Source organism: Nanorana parkeri, unplaced genomic scaffold (genome assembly GCF_000935625.1).
Source record: "Nanorana parkeri isolate BGI_ZX_2015 unplaced genomic scaffold, ASM93562v1 scaffold289, whole genome shotgun sequence".
In the NCBI taxonomy this organism is placed as follows: Eukaryota; Metazoa; Chordata; class Amphibia; order Anura; family Dicroglossidae; genus Nanorana; species Nanorana parkeri.
In genome coordinates, this window is record NW_017306557.1 from 1,178,466 (window position 1) to 1,195,331 (window position 16,866).

The following is a 16,866-nucleotide window of genomic DNA, read 5'->3' on the forward strand; positions in this document are numbered from 1 at the left end:
TGGAGGAGGAGGAGGTGGGGCCCATCAGCGAACGTGGAGAAAGAGGAGGCAGATAGGTAGGGAGTGTCACCAGCCCACCTGAGACCCTGCCGAGCCCACCATAGAAAATCTATGATGGGCTCGGCAGGGTCACCCTCAGGTGGGCTGTGTGGGATCTCAAGTGGGCTCTGCAAGGGGTGTAACTAGAAATTACAGGGCCCCATGCAAAATTTTGCTATGGGGCCCTGTGATTTCTAGTTATACCCCTGTAAGTAAAGCATATTGGGAGACCTTAAAAAAAAACTTGCAAAGGTAAAAAAAGAAATACTGATTGAAATACTGGATTTACAATTACACAATCTTACAATGTACATTTCCTACAGCTTAATGCAATCAAGGAACAGATGGCTCCCATTATATTATGCCAATGGGTCAAATCTCTTAACATTGTCACATTGCTCATTCAAAAAGATATCTATATAAGAGGGGGAAAATAAGTGTATCACATTGAAGGCAATTATGCTCTTAAGTCATAAAAAAAATAGTCCAGCCTGCCCGTAGGTGTTGGTGAACACCAATCAGAGGTATCTGATGTATGGAAATATATTATACCGTAGGTAAATGTTGAATAATAATATGTTTCTTTAAATCTTTTGCAGAATGCATAAAATGAGGTTGTATCTGACACACATCTCATACATTTGCACTAACTAAAGTACTGAGATTAGATTACGAGAGAAGTAGGGAGCTGTCACTGCTGATCTCTTTTTCTGATAACATTCCTTGACCGGCTGTTTTGCTATAAACTGATCTAAAACAAGTTGCAGAACAAGAAAGAAAAGTCAAAAATCCTTATCTACATGTTTGTTCTGGGTCAGAGTCTCAAAGTATTGAAGCCAGAGGGCTAGAAAAACAGCTACATTATATACATTTGGAGTTCAGCAATGTTGCTTATAGCTGAACTCCAGGCACAAAATTTTTTATTTAAATATATTCCTCGATAGCGACAAAGGATATAATTCCACTTTGTGAGCATCAAATGCATATATAGATATTAACTTGTAAAGGTAGTGGTGACATAATCACTGTGCAGGGAGCTGATCTGTGGGAGGTACTCAGCAGGCCCTATCCACTACAGGCTGCCTGCAGAAAACTACAGGAAGGGGCGGAGACAAGACCAGTCACCCGGCACAAGCAGAGAGAGCAGCAGCGACCGGTCTTTATTACAAGAAGCTCCTAAACAGAGGCCATGTTTCACACTGAAACACAAGAAATACACAAAGCTCACCAAGACAAACACACACTCGCCTTTTATTTAGACAATATTAGCTTATCCCGGAGTTCAGCTTTTAGGGCTTGTTCACACAATTTTCTGGTCCAGATCTGGAGCAGATCTGCAGACGCGGTGCTATGTTTGCAGTGCGGTTTTGACACGTTCCAGCGAAATGTTTTTTAAAATTAATTCATTTTTATTTTTTTTTGTTGGGAGTGGGGCTGTCAATATGTTAGCTGCGGTGCGTTTTCGGCACGTTTCATTGCGTTTCTGACACGTTCATGCGTTTCACAAAATGTGACATGCAGTATTTTCTCTGTCCGGACCTGAACGGACTGCGCACGTGAGAACTGTAGCCCATAAAACACATAGGGATACATTGGGATGCATTTTGGGTGCAGGAGCGCACGGATCTGGTCTGGACACAATCCGGACGTCGTGTGAACAGGCCCTAAATGCATTCTGTGATTTTATTGGTTCAAATACACTTTTCATGTGTGATCTGCGCACTACGCAAAGGGAATACATGTCACTTATTCTATGCTTTGCTACCAGAAAAACACAGGTCAGAGTACTCCCAAATACTATTCACTAAATACCTTTAACCACAAACATAAACTGTTACATGCCGCACTTTTTTTCCATCCTTTTTATCTTTTGGCCCAGGTTCAGTGTAGACTGTGACACTGAACCAAGTGTGCTCTATGTAAACCACATGGGGTTCCTGTTTGTATGAGGTACGAAACTGAACTGAAGAGCTTTCTATAAGTCAGAATACCTCACTTAAGCATTTAATCTACCATTTGCTCAGCAAAGCACACACTTATGTGTCTGTGCAGTAACTGGCTTCCTTCCAGCGGCGCTGATCTGAGCCAATGGGTTTAATAATGCCAGTAAAGTATACCATAGATATTCCATACAAACTACACTTTTAGAAAAAAAAAACTGCAGCATCTGTTTTATTTCAACAAAACCATTCTGCTCCCTTTACTGTGTGCATGTTCATTTCTTAGGCATCTGTAATTTAAGATCAGGCAGATGCTGTTGCCTGGCAACAGTGCATGGCCTACATGGTACCCATCCTATGAACCAATGGCTAGCTGGATTTTCTTTTCTCTCTGTACACATGCTACAAAAGAGGCCATTGCACATATTTAATAATTAATGATACACCAGGAGGACTTCAGATTTTTAGCCTAGCGTGAAGCCGCCCGGTTGCAATTAATCACTGTAATGTAACAAAGAGAGTTCTGATGCGTACAACGTGCCACCCTCGCTATTATCTAGCAAGAATAGTAGTCTCTCCCCGAGAGGTGAATAATTATGGATTTCTAGCCAGGACATATGTTGTGGATTGCTTACATAACACATTCAATTATTCATGCAATTTAATAGGAAGTCATGAAATGAATGCAGCATTTTCTTTTTTATAAGATGACCACACGTTTTTTTTTAAATCTCAGTAATTGCACAATGCATCTATCTATAGAGGCACCGGGATGTATGACACAGTAACACAGATGAAACAAGTGCAGATTACCACTGACCCCAATGCCACAAATAAAAATCAAATCTTACCTTTAAGGGTCGTCTAATGCAGAAATGGTTTCCCTGGGGGATTTGCTGATTTCAGCCGTGTGATTGTGGTTGATTAGACACTGTTAGAATTGTAGGCAGACAATGTTCCTCATCCAGACAGCAGCTGCTGCTTCTCTTTTTTTTTGGAGGCTTTTGTCACGCCTGCCTAGTGGCATTTTTTTTTCTTTTTCAAAAAGCTTTATTGGTAGTCGGTAGAGACAAACAGCAAATCTGGGGCATACAGAAGTTGTTGTGCTTTTAGCTGCTTAAACAAAAAATAAAAATGAATTAAACAGTTTGGATTTTAATGTAACATTTTGCTGTTTCATTATATTTCGTTTCTATATTTTGTTTATAAAAAATGTAACCATATCTGAATGAACCATCTCTTTTAGCTTTTTTTTTTTTTTTTAGATTTAATGATAATGCAATCAGTCAGGTTGAATGGGCAGTCAGAAGGTCTTTTCCTATGAGGTTGTAATGTGTGTAATATAACAGCCCAGATAGCAAGGATAGCTTGCCACAAACTTGTGTCAGGGTTAAATTGTAATTCTTGCTGCACACGTTCCTGGCAAGTTGTAGACTTGCAGAACACTGGCAGCACAAGTTCTAGTTGACACTTTTTAAATTTGTAGCAAATTTGCTTCTCAAGTCTACAGCAAGAGTCCTGCAGGTCTTAGCAAGAGCTCGCTGGTCTGGAGACTTGCAATGCAGACTTGCTGTAATTGTGCAACAAAATTGTGAAGCTTGCCAAGTCTGCAATAGTTTAGCAAGTCATTTTCAAACTTGCAGCTCAATTGCTTGCTATCTGGGAGAAAGATTGTTTTGAAGATAGGTTGGAATAAAATGTTGTGATTGTATGTGGCAGTTTTGGAAGAAACAAATAGGCACAAAATTGTAATTGAAGTTAAAGTGACGCTAAACTTAGTTAAATCTTAAAAATACATTTAAGTACCTTAACTATTAACAAAAATTTATCTTATTTTTCTATCACTCAGCTGTAGATCCCCAAATCATCTCTGAGTTCATGCTGACACTGCCTCTCCTTCTGGAGGGTGACTGCTTTTGTTTCCCATGATCCCTGTGTATGTTGGAAAGTAGCCACCACTCCAAGCTCGATCCAGTGATGGACTACAATCTTATGTTTAGTTTACTAATTTGTATTGAGATTGTAGACCATCACCGGAGCAAGCTTGGAGTGGTGACTACTTTACAACACACACCATGGGGAACAAAAGTAGCCACCCTCCAGAAGGAAGGACAGCGTGGTATGAATGGTGGAATTAGCCTTTAAATCCCCCTACATGTTGCACTATCCACACAGTGTTTACATTGCAAGCTTCCTAACATCCAGCCTGAAGAAAGGAAAGGCCACCACCACGTACCCCAACTCCAGCATGGTTGAACTTCCTGCCTGTTATGAGGATTGGCCAGTTTTTCCAATCACTTATAGGAAATTAGCAGCTGATTGGCAGAGACCAACTCCTCACGTTTCCCTCCATTTTTGCAGAGCAATAGGCAGATTAATGAAGTGTACAGCGCTAAATGCCCTTCAGGAAATTAGATAACGATAGGGATCATATGGTGTCACCTCCGTGTCAAGCAATCGTGAAACAGTGTATATATAATAAATATTTGTGTAAAAACTTATAGTACGTTATAAAATGTGTCAGTAAGTGTCATAAAAGGCGTGTCATACATGAACCTTATTAAATAAATAAACAAAAATCTTCAAAGAACATGTGTCATATATGTGAAAAAAATATTATTGTGAAAAAAATATTAAAAAAATAAATAAACATGTGTCATATATGTGAGAAATATGCAAGTTAGTTTGGTTCACAATAGGCAGATTAAGCATGTATGGGAGCAGCATATTGTTGACGGTCAGTAACCAGTAACTAAATGGAAGCTTGTAAATGACAGGCTACCCAGCAAATTAGGCCCAAAGTCTTCATATTATTTTACTTGCATGGTATTAAGCAGTGCTTCTACTTAAATACCTACTACATGTAGTCCTATTTGGGGTATGTAAGGGGCAAGGTGTGTATTGGAACATTACCCATGAATTTCACTTCCTCCTCACGGTACCTGATTTTTCTGAGGTTCTATTTCATTTAGCTCACCAAACGTCCCAAGGGCTCACCTGTGGGAACTGGCATTCCTGCTATTATAGATGAGTGATAATGTACTGACTTCAGTACTACTGGAGAACCCCTATATATAGTGAAACTTACCATACTGCAAACATGTAAACATAATGGGATGTACACAATTCAGCTGTTTTAAAGTCACTCCTTTGTTTCTTCAAAACGTGCAGTCTAAAGAGCGCTGTTACTAATTTACAAATTTTGACTGTCTGTCAAAAGTCAACAGCTAAGCCCCTATCTCCATTTGTAGATGCTCTTGCCAGCTACTCAAAGGAAGAAACTGCACACTGCAGTCCATCAGTAACAACAGCTTTCAATCCAAAAGGCTAAGAACTGCCAGAGAGACTCCCCACCTAGAAGCCGTCTGCACGAACGCATTTAACCCGTTTAGGGCTTAATCATAGTGCATAATCTCTATGATTAAGCCCTAAGTGGGCAAAATGTATTAGGGGGTGGCTTCTAGGTGGGAAGTCACAGTGTACTGGCAATTCTTAACCTTTTGGATTAAAAAGCTCTTGTTACTGGCGGCTTTTTCCTTTGAGTTGCTGTGTTGGTGCGTGGATGACTCCCAACCTGCATTGATATATGTGCCCGGTTGTTGGAGGCTCTGCGTTGGATGGAGTGGTGATGTCTTCTTTGCTCTTGCCAGCTGTTGATGTTTGCAGACAGCGGTGACAGATGACTGTCACAGGATGGACAGAGGTGTCTTTGACATACAGGCTGTAAGTGACAGCCTGGCTTTACTTCCTCTATGCCAGGGGTAGCCAAACTCCGGCCCTCCAGCTGTGGTGAAACTACAAATCCCATGATGCATCTCTCTCTGGGAGTCATGTCTGTGGCTGTGAGAATCTTGCAATGTCTCATGGGATTTGTAGTTCCACCACAGCTGGAGGGCCAGAGTTTGGCTACCCCTGCTCTATGCTCTGTGAGAGGCAAGATGAGGAAATACCTGGGTCCCTGGGGACAGTCAAGAGCCAAGTGTTTGTTCACTGATTTGGCACTGGAAGGATGTTTTCTAAGCTAATTAGTTCATATTTGGCAGTGGTTTATCTAAAAAGAAAGGGTTAATTAAAAAAAGGCATGTATTGTATACAAACAAATACACTCATCTTTTAACACTGCTCTGTCAGGTAGATAAGACAGAAAGCACTCAGGCTGGGTTCACACCTAGGCATATTGAATATGCGCGTTTGTCGCGCGTTTCCGAGGGCTACCTGGCTGTATCCTAATGGATACACGCGACAAATACGCCCCAAAGAAGCTCCTGAACTTCTTTGGGCGTAGGGCGTTTTGCAGCGCGTTCCTACACGCTGTAAAACGCCCAGGTGGGAACCATACCCATAGGCAATCATTAGTTTTCACATGTTGAGCGTTTTACAGAGCGTAGGAACGCGCTGTAAAATGCCCAGGTGTGAACCAGGCCTTAGCTTAGCTTCATTTGCCTCTGAAATGAGCAGTACAGTATTATGATGGATGTAGCAAATTTCCGTAGAGCACACATGGTTTTCTCAGCAACTTCATGTGAAGTGGGGGCTTTAAAATCCTCAGGGCTTTGTCAGATTACTCTGTGCACTGCAGTGACAAATTTGCTGTAAGACAAAACATGAAAATCTCTTCAAATCAGGCATAAAGTGAAAGCTGAAAACCATATATTTTTATTTAGTGAATAAGCTGAAATATTCTGTGTAAACTGGCTGGCCTTACGAGTAAATGTTGCAAAGAAATTGGCACTAAAATAATTAAAGGGATTCCCCTCCTTAAAATGAATTATATATACCTAATACTCCCAAATAGAATGCCTTATCTCAACCTTGTTCTATTGTTGGTGGCAGTGAGTGTGAATGAAAAGAGGTGTCCTTCTTTGCATGGCCACCTACTAATTGTAGACATCTTGAGAAAATCACCAAAAACTCTAAAGTGTACAGCATTATATCCAGTCCATGATGCATCTTACACAAAACCTTAATGACAGCATATGGAGGCTGGTATTGCTGACCTCTTCCTCTCCTAGTTTCCTGGCTGCCATGATGTTTCCATGTCTTCAGTATGGTGAGAAACATCTGACTTTTGTAGAGTCCTAGTAGAAACAACTTTGGAGTTCAGAAACTATCCTGTGTAATCTGGCCAAACAACAATTGTAGGATGGCCCAGAAAGATGAAAGACTGATGAGTCATGTGGTCATTAGAAGTCTAGGGTCAAGATTGGCACTTAAATTGGTTGGAGAAGGCCATCCCTTAATTGTTACTAGTTGCAAGCATGGGCTTATCCAAGGAGCAAATCCAAAGTCATACTTTTAGTCTTCTCCAGAGTCACCAAACATTCTGGATAGTATTTGCGGCAAAGTGACCTCATGAATTCGGTCCTTAAGTTTCGCCAACTGGTACTTTCAGAAACTGGGTAGAGTTCCTATCAGAACTTGCTGACCAAAGAAGTAGTGAATCACGGGGTCAGGAAGCAGAATCAAAATTAGGAGTAAGCCAGGAGTCAATAACAGAGAAGTAGCTGCCACATGAGGCACCAGAGCATGAGACAGGCCAGAGTCTGAGAACAAGCTGAGGTCAAAACCAGGAGAATAGCTAGTTCAGATGAATAGTGTATAAGTCAATGAAAGAAATATCACAGCAAAGTTCAGGGTCACGAGCCCGGTCTGATCCAGAAGCAGGCACAGGAACAACAGTAATGTGGGTATAATTACACTGCTAGCATCATGTGCATTCACTACGGATTCCTTCATAGTGATGCCCAGACGCCTGCACATACACACTACCAAGCCTTCTTGCCAGCTCAATATTGTTACTTACACGTCAAGATGCGTATATGAAATCCAAAAGTGGGCCATATACAGTATTCATTCTCTGACACGTTCGTACTAAGGTCACTGACCTTGATCAAGTATGCAAATAAGGAGTTCTTATTTAAATCTAAACTTTTTAAATCTGGATACATTTTCCAGATTCGGAAGGAGCATGCAGAAGCAACAATCACTAGCCAGGCAATTAGCATTCTTAAAAGGAATTTATCCAAGTTCCCTGAGAAAGCATGCATCCAAGCATGAAACATTGTCAATGGCTGGATGGTTTTTATTGTTGCTAGTCTTAAATAATAATTATTTTTCTAAACAATAAAGGAGAGTGATTTCCTGCGAGTGCCCTGGATTCCCTTTTTCTGAATTGTGTGGATCCCCCTCCGCCCCCCCTCCCACAGATTTCTTTCAGAACAAGTTTTCATTCCTTTCAGTTTTTTTGCCCAGTACCAGAAGGAATTCTCTGTTACCCTAATATGTTGGCAGCTGACATGAGCCATGACAATGTAAGGTAACAAGAATGACTGGATGTAGATGGATGGGCAGATGGGCAACATCAATAGAATAGGAAGCTATTGTTTCCCTTTGTCTAGTATTAAAAAGCCATGTAATTTTAGGGGAAAGAGCATGGAGAAGCTGTAGAAGAACTTAGACCACAGAGTCTTTGTAGAGAAAATAAAGCTATGGTCCTGCAGAGTCCCAGGTACCAGGTGTAGCAGATGTGCAGAATTTGGTAAGGATGTTTAAGACTAGTTTAACAATATAATAATATAATGCACAGTGACACTGAACGGAAGTTGACCCCAGATTGCTTAGTCTGAAAATGTTTCATTTAATTGGGTTAGCATGGTGGGAAAATTATAATCATTTTTTTCAGCAACAAAAGGATTTGTCCTTTTTAATTAAAAATTATCCACATCTGCCCCTGACCAGTATATTGATATTGTTTTTGACTGGTAGCCACACTACTGACATGGTAATAGAATGAAAAATATTATGTGGACAATCATGGGAATGCCAATTCAATGTCAAGATCAATGCTAGGCAATTTGAAATTGAAAAAAGGTATCAGTAATGAACCTTTAGCAGACAATGAACATCAGAAGATTGTCCAATTTACAAGCCTGATCCAACTTTCAGGCCAGCTTGCTGCATATACACAAATACCCTATGAAGAGGGGTGTGGAGGGTGTGCAGAGCAACCATTGGCTCCGGCAACTAGGGTTTTCAAACATGTCAAATGTTATTTCTTCTATAGACTATACATGTCAGTGTCTGCAGGGCACCCAAAAACATGAAATCATTGCCCAATTTGCTAAAGATGGTTCTAGTGGCTGAAAGATTAACTGATTCCTTTATTTGTTGACTAGCTTTGTTGGGTGTGATGGTAGATGTACTGTACTGGGAATGGTGAGGTTTTGGGTTGTAGCCAACAATGTTTTATATCTTTTACAGTATAAGAAATATTAACAGTCTCATGGACGGTGTGGCATCTATTCAGAGACTCAGACACAGATGATGCGATTTGGCGGTGATGATGATGACTTCTTCTCCCCCCCTTGCACTCTTCACCCCCTTTTTCTCTCTTACTTCAGAGGTTGGACGGGACCTCCTCCCCCTTCCCTTGCCCCTTCAACTCGCATACCCTATACTCCTCTCCCCTTCCCTCTCAGCCTCTCCTCTTCCCTCATCTACTCCTCATCTCCTTACTACACAGCCCCCTCCCCTACCCATGACATGTCCCTTCTTCCTCCCTAGGAATACCTTGATACCCTATGGAAAGGTTGCTACCCCCAATAGCTGTACAATAACACGCAAGACGTATGGCTTAACAGGTAAAGCCCTTTCTGTCTCCTATCACCCCTGGAAAGTTCAGGTATCACGAAAATTTGCAGCTTTGTTGAGGCTTGAATTTTCCATTAATCAACCCATTTATGGCTTATAATATTCAATGTACAATGTTCCACCTAGCGAATGGAAGCACAGCTACTTTAGATGACCTGGCTTCATTTACTAATATCCCTGTCTTCCTTTAGGTATTCCAATACTGTTTCCCCCCTATTGTGTTGATTTGAACCTTATATGGTGGTGCATGTGCACTTGCCCTATGCTTGTGATTTTGCTCTGTTATTTCTCAAATAATAAAAATTACTAACAGTCTTATACATGTTGGAAATACAACAGCATACTGATTGTATTACTGACTGTAATTTGTCGTTTGAGCTGTAGATTGCAGTGTAGTACAATGTTATTCTCTATATGCATGCTTAGCTATGATACACAGGATGTTTTCATATATATAAGTTTTTCCTGCACAATGCTGTATTCCTATATACATAGCTCTCAGTGCTTCCTCTAAACACATAACCAACAGGTTATGGGCCCAGGCACTAAACAGAACACTGCAGGTCAACAAGAGCCGCATCCAAGCTACTGAAAGATGCCAAGAAGTTCAGATATGAAGTTTGCAATCATAAAGCTCAACAATACCAACTACCAGCTATGGAAGTTCAAGCTTGAAATGCTGCTAAGCAAAGATGACTTGTGGCAAGTACTGAGTACAGACAGACCTACTAATGGACCCACAAAGGAATGGGACAAGAAGAACAGGCAAGCAAAAAGCAATTGTAAGTTTGTTAGTGGAAGACGACCAGCTCATCCACATAAGAAAAAAGAATACAGCTACAAGTATGTGGACTGCATTACAAAAGATAAAGGGCTAAGGCAGCTACAATGGAAACTGCAGGCACATCATGGAGTGCTACCTTTAACCACCTTCCATCCATAACCGTTTGTGAACGGCCGGACGCACGTCTGCTAGGAGCGGGAGTGCGTCTAAAGACGTCCTGCCCCTCCCCCCTCTCGTGTGCGGCACTCAGCGCGCACACGAGAGGGGAAACTGTGAGCATGTAAACAGCCAGCGATGGCTGTTTACATACAAGCGATCAGGCGTCTCTAGAGATACAAGCGATCAGGCGTCTCATTACTCGATTTCCCTTTGATCTCTCTTCATGTCCCCGAATGCAGGAAGTGATGTATATTACAACGCTGAACACTGAAAAGAAGGGGGTGAAACACCGCGGTCTTCAAGTGGTTAAAGTAACTCAGAACAATAAACAATGCAGATGGCGTATTGACTCAGGGGCAACAAGCCACATGACTAGTGATGTGACCTTTTTCACAGAAATTGATTTCAGTGCAAAGGACAAAGTCTTCCTATCAAATGGGAAAAGTATTACTGTGGAAGGTAATGGTCAAGGATTCTTGAACTGCATCACACTGTCAGGGGACAAGCAGAGTATCCTCGGGAAAAATGTACTGTATGTCGCAGACCAGAAGGAAGCCTTTCATCAGTGAAAACCCTTGCTAATAACGGTCTCAAAGTTCAATTCCGAGGTGATGAATGTACAATCTGAAACAATAAGCAAATCCATGCAAAAGGAAAATTGGATGAACACCTGTACAAACTCATTACCGCAGACCAGCAAGTCAAGACAACCACTCATAATCCACATAACAAATGGATCCACCTATGGCACAGACAACTAGGGCACATAAACCCAGAAGCCATAAAGGATATCTTAAAGAGAGGCTTATTAGAAGATATAAAATTCTCATGACATGCAAATGCTGTATGGAACCAAAGGCGACACATACCCCACTTCCATTCTCAAAAGAATTTGTCTTTTGAGCTGTAGATGGCAGTGTTACTTTGTATATGAATGCTTATCTATGTTACACAGGAAGTATATATATATATATGTTTTTCCTGCACAATGCTATATTCCCCATATACATAGATGTAATATTCTTCTAAGCAAGTAAAACCTAATTCAGCATTCCTCAAGATCTCAGTGCTTCATCAAAACATAACCAACAATGAAGTGGTCTTTTGTGTTGAGGTTTGGATTGAAAGTATGGATAGGAGTTAGTGGTTATGGTAACATTTGAGGTTAAAGGTTAGATTATGATAAGGGATTGCAGTTATGGTTTCATGTAAAAGTTAGTATTAGTGTTTAAGGTTAGGACTTGCAGTTAAGCATTATGGTTAAGCATTTAGAGTAGTTCATATGATTAGGATTTAAGGTTATGCGTTTCAGTTTTCATGCAATTTTGCCAACTGTATTTTAGTCCATACCATTATTATAAATGTTTTGATATATTTGATTTCTAGTCGATTGCTTGGTTATGATGTAAATGTTTGAGAAAGCAATCACTGTAACAGACCAATGTCTTAAAAAAGATAAATGTATAGAACTCAATTCTGGACAATATGTATGTAGGTGTAACCCTATATTTATTGTAACTGGAAGTATATTTTTGATATCAATAATACTGTTGCATGTGCATTTTGCGGCATTCAGTTTTCTTGGTAGAGTGCTGTAAGAGCCACTGTTACACTTTAAAAAAAAACACATTTGTGTTTAAATGCCGTTTGCATTAATTATTCTTCTGGCTTGTATGTGTTTTTCATGCTGGGCCATTGAAAACAATAAATATACGTTTCCTGAAAAGGAAAGGGAAAAAGCTGTAGGTTACATTTTGCTACATCACAACCAACGTACAGGAGGAAACTTTACTAAAACAATGATAGAAATGTCTCTTTCCAAACTGCCAGCAAAGTGATACAGTGGAAATGAGCACTTGGGCGTAGTTCACACACCTTTGTTAAAAACTGCTAGTCAAAAAGACCTGTGGTGTTGAATAGGTTGTAGTCTGGTGAAAAACTATGCATGTGGATGTTTGATGTAGTTCCATCACAGTGCAATTCATGTCATCACCTCATATAAATTGGTACATCCCATATGTTTTTTTCTCAAAATACATTAAATCTGTACACAGTTCAAATGCCAAAAATGATCCACTGACAGAAGTTCATATTATCCTTAACAGATCATTCACAGTGGGGACTGTGAAACGTGCTGAATTAAGCCACTGTGCATGATCTGTTTAGGATAATATGAACTTCTGTCAGTGGATCATTTTGGCATTTGAACTGTGTACAGATTTAATATATTGTGAGAAAAAACATGAATAGCCAGTAGATATGGGAGGTACCCATCTATATCAGGAGATGTCATGACAAATGGATATTTTAATTGTATGTTGTGATTAGGGATGCACTGATACCGGTATTTCGGTGTAGAGTACAAGTATTTATATTTTTTTCCGGTACTCGTGTAGCTGTGGAGTACTGTGTAGTGCTTGATGCAATGGCTACTAGTCCATTTTAGAATAGATCACTATGCTTCAGTGAAGTATCAACTTCTCAGGCTCCCCGTATCTGCTGAAGTTGCTCCATGTCATCTCCATCCTCAAGCTTCACTCACCGAGCCTCCTATCTAGGCTTCAGGCTGAGCACATGGTTACCTCCCTAGGCAGCAGGCCCAGGAAGATCAAATAGTCCACAACACACCTTCCCCAGGCAGGAGGCTTTGGGGAAAAAGAAGACACTCACAAGGTCAGCCTCGAATATTTATGTCTTTCCCCAGCATCCACCACTGGCCATGAACCTCCTAGTGCTTAGCTAGGGAGACCCACATATTCATAATACACCCTTATTGGTTGTTCTGCATTATTTCAAGTTCACACCCAGCAGTAGGCAGATACAAACACTAACTGAGAGCTCAGGAGAAACCAAATGAGCAGAGACTCAAATCAGGATCAGAAGAGCTACAGTTGGACAGCTCTAAATCTAAATAGTCGCTCCTGCTTAAAACAGGGTGAATACACAAGTTTGTATCTGAGCTCCCACTGACTCTAATGTATAGGACTACTGGCACCATGGCTGGGTTTTTTTTAATCCCTCTGACACCAATGCTGGACTGATTATTTTTCAATCCATTGACACCATTGCTGGTGGATTGCTTACTACAAAAAGATATGGCATTTTTTTCATCCCTCTCACTGACCAACAATTTAACCACCTCTCGTCCATGGCGGTTCCTAAACGGCCGGACGGGTGTCTTGTAGGAGTGGGGGAACGTCTTTAGACATTCTGCCCCTCCCCCCTCTTGTGCACGGAGCTCAGCGCGTACACGAGTGGGGAACTGTTAGCAATGTAAACAGCCAGCGATGGCTGTTTACATTCAAGTGATCGGGCGTCTCTAGAGACGCCCGATCACTTGCAGTAGCTGCGGGTGTGCGCCCCAGGTACCTCCGTCGCCGCTGCCGGTCCCGATATTCCGCTGTGCCCAGTGTGGCTGGGACCAGCACGTCGATGCTGTCAGTGGAGATCAAAGGGAGGTCAGTACATGATCTCCCTTTGATCTCTTCTCGGTCCCCGAATGCAGGAAGTGATGTATATTACATCACTTCCTGCATTCAATGTCACTCTCCGGTTACAGATGCCGGTGAGAAGTTGATGAAGCAAATCTCTGCTTCATCAGCTTCTCTGAGGGTCCCTAGTGACATTAGGGGTCTTGAAACCCCTAAGTCCATTAAAGTTAAAATAACAAAACCAGCTTTTGCTGCATTTTTCACCTTCAATCAAGAGATTTCCCCAGCAGTGCTTTTTTCTACACTAGATGTCCTCAGTCTGATGGTCAGCATCATTTAACCCACTTCCTTTGAGATCAGTTCACCCTGAACCCACCCCAGTCTCTGACTGGACAGTGATTAGAGAAGCAGCACAGTGATGATCTCATATTTCTGTCAATCTGGTTTCTCCTCCTATCAGCATGCTTCTTGTAAAAACATGATTGGCTCCTTGAACTGCTTCTTCCTCTTACACTACAGAACTGTCCTAAAGGGAATGCAAGATAAGGATACCGGGGCAAATCTAGATATTTACACTGCTTGCATTTATTTGTATTTGTCTTTTCTATCTGCCTGGAGTCAAGCTTTAAGATTGGCTCATATCAGATCTCGATACTTACATTGAGCCATGCTGGACCGATGGAGTTTTCATTAAAGATTATTCTTGGAGTTCTGCTTTAAAGCAAGCCATGTTAAACACTAGGGATGCACCTATACCGTTTTTCCGGTAACGAGTCTGAGTACTGATATTTTTTTTTCGGTACTCACCAATATGAGTACCAGTGCATTGTGCCCTGCATATCAGGAAGTCGGGCGGTGGATCATGACCCGTCACTTGTCTTCTTGATTGCCTGTGAAGCCGGTGTTCTAGCGAAAGAACACTGGCTTCAGAGGCTGCCTGGCTTTCTGACCAATCAGGAAGTCGGGCGGCACGTCATGACCCGCGTCCTGACTTCCTGATTGGTCAGGAAGCCAGGTAGCCTCTGAAGCCGGTGTTCTTTCACTAGAACACTGGCTTCACAGGCAATCAGGAAGGTGGGCAGTGGGTCATGATTGGCTAGGAAGCCAGCTTAACTTGTTTTTAGGCAGCGTGTCTTCCTGGTCAAACAGGAAGTTGGGACGCAAGTCATGACGTGCCGCCCGGATTCCTGATTGTTTAGGAAGCCATGGTGCCTACCAACAAGTGAATCTGGCTTCCAAGCCAATCAGGAAGCCAGGCGGCACGTCATGACCCGCCTTCTGGCTTTTTCATTGGCTAGGAAGCTGGCTTCACTTGTTCCTGGGCAGCCTGGCTTCCTGACCAATCAGGAAGCCGGGTGGGACGTCATAACTCACATCCCAACTTCCTGTTTGATCAGGAAGCCACGGTGCCTAAAAATAAGTTAAGCTGGGTCATTATGTGCCACCTGGCTTTCTGATTGGTTAGGAAGCCAGGCTGCTTAGCAACACATGAAGCCGGCTTCCTAGCCAATCAGGAAGCCAGGAGGCAGGTCATAACCCAACACCCAGCTTCCTGATTGGAAAGGAAGCCGGCTCCATGCTCCCTCGGCACTGCCGGTCAGAGGGAGATCTAAGAAAGCGGCTTGTCCTGATGTTGCTTTTTGACACCTATCTGGAAAGTTAGGTTAGGTTGCCGTACTGTCTCAAAGACGACCTAGACCCAGTAAATCAATGTTTAGAATTTCCAAGTTTTGAAATGGGTATACAATATATTTGGCCTTGTAACTTTCCAAAAAAACTGTATAACCAGTACAGGGGGGTACCGTTTTATTCGTTAGACATTGCTAATTATTACAGTAAGACATATGAGGGATATAAAATATACTGTTACAATGGAATTTATGAGTGTGAATAGCACAGATAATCGTATAAGCTTCTAAGGGTGGCCAGCGTTTGTGATAAAGTGGTTACACAAAACAACTCAAAATACCCCATTTAGAATACTCTTGGTTGTCTACTTTTGAAAATGATATTATGGAAAATTTTTCTTTCCTAGGCTGTAATACTCAGGGGCGTCTCGGGACCGGATGTCACACGGAGCAGATACCTGGTGACACTCTGCCGTGAAATCATCGGACATGCACGGTCATCTTTTTGATACTTGCCTGCGGCAATCTTGGTGATAGACGCCGGCAGAGAGAGGAGGAAATGTTCACCCAGTGGGATAAGGTATGCCGCCGGTCCCCTTCTCTCTCTCCTGCAGCTGCCGGGCTCTCGGCCAATGGCCGAGTGCCTGACTTTTCAGAGGGGGTGACACCAAAATGACAGACATCTTGGTGTCACCCCTCCAATGGTGTCACCCGTGTGCGGGCCGCATTCCCCACACACCCCTTGTGATGCCACTGGTCATACTGTCTGCATACTGCGACCTAGGCCCGGAAAAGTAATGTGCGAAAATTCAATGTATGATGACTGAAATGAGCAAGCCCCATATTTGGTCCTGTAACTCCCATAAACCCCATTAAACCTGTACATGCGGGTATTGATGTACTCATAGGACATTGTAATTATGGGTGTTTTAATGCAGTAAAACATATCAGTATTAGGATATTTCCTATAATATGTGTTTCTATAGATATATAGCTTAAATTCTATCTTTTGTTTACGTTCAGAACTTGGACAATTGTCTCCGTCCTTAAGGGGTTAATTATCATATTCTAGCGCCCAATAAATAGCTTGTAGGTTTGGACCCCACAATACATTTTTGTAAACCATAGTTAGATATTCATAAAGCTTTAATTAAACAAATGGAGGTCTTGCAACAATGGGAAACCTATGGCCTGGTTTGATTACACAGCATGAATATGGTTGAGTTCATATTTTT

General features: G+C 41.8%; 1 protein-coding gene across 1 annotated transcript in view; it reads right to left on the reverse strand.

The window, feature by feature from the left end:
* The window catches only part of PKIA (protein kinase (cAMP-dependent, catalytic) inhibitor alpha), a 32,604-nt gene extending 29,598 nt beyond the window's left edge, over positions 1-3,006 (reverse strand). The window contains exon 1 of the mRNA XM_018557549.1: positions 2,831-3,006. The gene's annotated coding sequence lies outside the window, so the exon portion shown is untranslated. The remainder of the gene's footprint in view (positions 1-2,830) is intronic.
* Between the last annotated feature and the right edge of the window lie 13,860 nt (positions 3,007-16,866).